We start from the raw sequence: 4,328 nt of genomic DNA on the forward strand, positions 1-4,328 counted from the left end.
CATGAAGTGGTACAGTAAATAAGAGAATAACGATTGAGTGTGATTTAGGATTAAGAGAAGGTCTGAATCCATACCTGGATTTGAATCTCAGTGCTGCACTAAAGTTTTAAATCTGAGTTTGCACCTCTTGAATGGGGGAAACAGTGTACAGCAGATAGAGAAAGCAAGGGATTTGGAGGGGGAGGTTATGTGGTAACGTATATATAACATATTATTTACCTTTTTTTTACCATTAGTAAGTGTACAATTCAGTGTCATCAAATTACATGTACAGTGTTGTGTAACCACAGCCACTGTGCACACCCCAAAATGTGTTACCATCCCCAACAAAAACGGTGTGCCAGTTCAACAGTAACACTGCCTGGTCCCTTCCCCTCAGCCTCGGGTGACCTCCATGCTACTTTCTGTCTCTGTACATTTGCCTGTTCTAGATACATTCTGTAAGTGGAATCATGTACTATTTGCCTTTCTGTGTCTGGCTTATTTCACCAAGTATACTTTTCCCAGGTCCATCTGTGTTGTAGCACGTATCAGAATATGTCAACATTTGATCCCATTCTATGGTATGTGTGCATCATATTTCGTTTACCATTCATCTGTTGGCGGACACTTGGGTTGTTTCCACCTTTTAGCTGCTGTGAATAATGCTGCTGTGAACACGGGGGGTGCACATTCCTGTTCAAGTCCCTGCTTTCAGTCCTTCTGGATATATACATAGGAGTTGAATTGCTGGGTTATATGGTGATTCCACGTTTAACCTTTTGAGACACTGCCAAGCTGTTTTTCCACGGTGGCTGCACCATTTTACATTCCTGCAAGCAACGCACAGGGGTTTCAATAGCTCTACGTCTTTACCAACACCTGTTACTCTCCACTGTGTTATTACAGCCGCCCTAGTAGGTATGATTTAAAATAGGAACTTACTGCAGCTTCCAGTTCGTGATGGCAGAGATCATAGAGACGAGGAACGGCCTTTTTGGACATGAAAGATGAAGGTTTCCCTTCTTTCGTTTGCTCGGCTTAGTCTGGAAAACCAAAAGAAGAGGGTACAACTGAGGGAGAAGCAGATAAGAAGGAGGGAATGTGGAGAATAAGGGTTGAGAGTGGAGGGAGGTGGGGGGGTGGTGAGCGTCCCGCCACGTGGTTGAAGGCTGAGGTGCCACAGGAGGACGGGTTCTGCGTGGCCAAGGGACTACTAAGAGCAAAGTACTACCAATGCATTATAACCTTTAAAAATTCTGCCTCACTTATTAATACACTTCTGACTTATCTAACATTGTGTGTCAACTATACAATTTAAAAAAGAAAAGCAAACCAATCCTTTCTAAAAGAACTTTTATAAATTGTATTTTGTTGTCTTGAAAATGTGACGTAAGCCCCTGGTATAAACTACAAGCTTGCCTTCCACTCCTGAGCCCCCAGCCCTCGAGTTCCCTTCTCCTTGGGCGTCTAGCAGTTTCTCGTGTGTTCTTTCAGCGACATTCAGTGTGATGTTGGATGTTCCACTGCTGGCTTTGCTGCAGTGCAACCTGCTACCTGGCTTCCCTTGAGGGAATACTTCTGCAGAAACCCGCCATCTTCAGATGGCAGATGAAGCTGGTGATGCTTTGTGAAGTTAAGGAAAAGGCCTGTGTTGCATGTTTGACAGGGAGCTGAGGGATGACACAGGCAGGAGAAAAGACCCACGTAGGGTCGAGAATTCAGGAAGAACAGAAAAGGTAAAGCAAGAAGAGATGATGGGAAGAAAAAAAAAAGCCCTTGCAAATGTGCAGAAATCTTGCGTAAGACAGTATTACAAAAGGGCTCACACTGTTTTGATTTGCACACTGAAAAGGAGATCCCAGAAAGCTGGAAGACTTTGTGGGGCTCCTTTAACCAATATGTGTGTTTCACAAATCATGTTAAACATGAGATATGAGGATTAAGTGAGCTATTGTGTGTAAAGCATTCAGCCTAGCCCTGATCTATCGTAAGCCTTCGGGAAGTTATATGTAAGTATGCTAATCAAGGTATTGTTTAGTTTTAGTTGTTTTGAACTTTTTTAAAAGGGTATAATGCTATATGTATGTGACATCCTGAATTTGCTTTTAGAAAAAAATTTTTTTAATTGAAGTATAGTTGATTTACAATGTTGGGTTAGTTTCTGGTGTACAGCAAAGTGATTCAGTTTTACACGCACACATATATTTCTGATTCCTTTCCATTATAGGTTATTACAAGCTATTGAATATAGTTCCTTGTGCTATACAGTCGGACCTTGTTGTTTATCTACTTTATTTTATTTTATTTATTGTTTACTGACGTGTAGCTGAGACTTGTTTTGTTTTTCATTCAAGTTTGTATTACTAAATTAACTCTAGCCCCTTCATTTTCGGTGCTGTGTGATATTCCGTTGTGTGATGCATACAGTGATAGGCACTTTCTAAGTTATTTTATTTAATCTCCAAAACTACCCCAATCACGGGCACTTGCCATTCATTCTCATTGTGAGAGTAAATTAATCAGCGGACTGAGGCTCGAGTCTCAGCTCCACCACTCCTTAGCAAGTTACTTAACTCCTTAAGGTTGAGGCTTACCCTACAAGACTTAGTATCCTTTTGCAGTAAATCTCTAATTAAAACAGGCACCAGTCAGTCCCGGGGGGCTGCAGTGATTCCCCAGGCAGACCCCGGCATGTGGTAAGCCCTGAAAGATGGGAGCTTTGGTAAATTTCACTGCAGACTAAGCCAACTGATGCGTCGGCAGGTTTAGGAACTTGCTGGAGATCGCACAGCTAGTATGGGCAGATCTGATCTTGAATCCATCTCTGCACAACTACAAGGTCATGCTTTCCTCCCTAGACCAGGAGAGCTTTCCATAAACAGCGTGGCATAGGGACAAGTCATGTGGAGACACTCCCGGCCTTGTTGATAATTAATTCTTCTTCAATAAATATCATCGTAAAATCTGTGACTGCTTTTTAAGGTATTACTGCTTATGTGTAGTGTGTGTGTGTGTGTTTTAAGAAAAAAGAGTCCTTGCTTCGCTGGTCTCTCCCCTACAAGCAAGGAGGAATGTTCCCTTGTTTGCTTCATTGTCTGTAAGAAAGGCGGTTAGCACTAAATGTTTCTTTTCGGAGCAGTTTGTGAGAGAAGAATGTTTTCAAATTTATGAGGCTCTCGTGCATTTTGAAAAGAGATTTTCATATTTCACATAGTTCCTTCTTTGGATCTTTCTATTTAGGGATCAGTTTAAAAATACAATCCCTCTCTCTGGAGTGGAAGGGTTGTGAACCATGAGTTCCACATCTCTTGAGACTGAGTCACTTTAAAGGCGAAATACAAAGAAAAAGGAAGGAAATTAAAAAGAAATATAGCTTAGTTTTGGCTTGGAACACAGTATGATTCCATGAGAGGCTACAGTAGATTGGAGACCCTGGAAGAAAATTCATCATTTACCAAAACTGAAGGGGTGATTTTCCCTTCGAGAAAAATAAACAGCTGCTTCCTGGAGTTGTAGCCTTAAAGTAAGTATGCTCAGGGAGGGTATGGCTCAGTGGTAGAGTGCATGCTTAGCATGCATGAGGTCCTGGGCTCAATCCCCAGTACCTCTTCTAAAAGTAAATAAGTGAATAAACCTAATTGCCTCCCCTCCAAAAAAATTTTAAAAAAAATAAAGTAAATGTCTTCAGTATATTTAGTTCCTTTTATTGCCAATTTAGACCAGATACCTCACTTTTAAAAACTATATTGATGTGTGATTTTTTCCCACCTTTTCAGGAAGCATGTACATAACTCTGGAAGTTTAAAGTTATACACTTAGGATCAGTGACTAATTCCCCAAAACTTTGAGAAACAGATTATTTGGAAGATTGATGTATGATCACTTGTTCTTTTAAAGTGGAAAATCTCCAGAACTAGATCAATGTCTTTTTTGTTTGTTTGTTTGTTTGTTTTAAGATTTCTTACCTTACGTATTTGGAGAGACCACAATTTCAGCAAACTGAAGGCAGTTCTTGGCGATGGCACTGTTGCTGACTAGGGGACAGGGAATGGGTTATTTGACATCGTGTCTCTTTTCCACTTTGATGTTGTTACCTGCTCCCCCTCAGAGGTACCTGGAAGAACTCCTCAGTCACACAGACATAGCTGAAGAGGCTTGACATCCATGGGTGCTTCGTGTCGCTCCTGAGATAAAGATGACTGAGTTGTGGGCAGGAAGCTAAGGCCACCATCTGGTCAGGAAGGAGAGAAAGAGGGGACTCAGCAGCTGAACTCCAGGCTGTCGGGATGCTTGTTGTCCTGGGGTCTGATTTCCCTGAAAGAATTTAGAGCCCTGTTTTTGAATCA

General features: G+C 41.5%; 1 long non-coding RNA gene across 1 annotated transcript; it reads right to left on the reverse strand.

Moving 5' to 3' along the window:
* Positions 1-214: 214 nt before the first annotated feature.
* Positions 215-4,062, reverse strand: LOC116667573. The gene is made up of 3 exons (XR_004324442.1): positions 3,948-4,062; positions 925-1,025; positions 215-812 (listed from the first exon to the last, which is right to left on the reverse strand). It is a non-coding gene; the product is annotated as an uncharacterized LOC116667573 (long non-coding RNA).
* Positions 4,063-4,328: the final 266 nt, after the last annotated feature.

The sequence above is a fragment of the Camelus ferus genome, chromosome 12, assembly GCF_009834535.1.
Source record: "Camelus ferus isolate YT-003-E chromosome 12, BCGSAC_Cfer_1.0, whole genome shotgun sequence".
NCBI classification, from domain to species: domain Eukaryota; kingdom Metazoa; phylum Chordata; class Mammalia; order Artiodactyla; family Camelidae; genus Camelus; species Camelus ferus.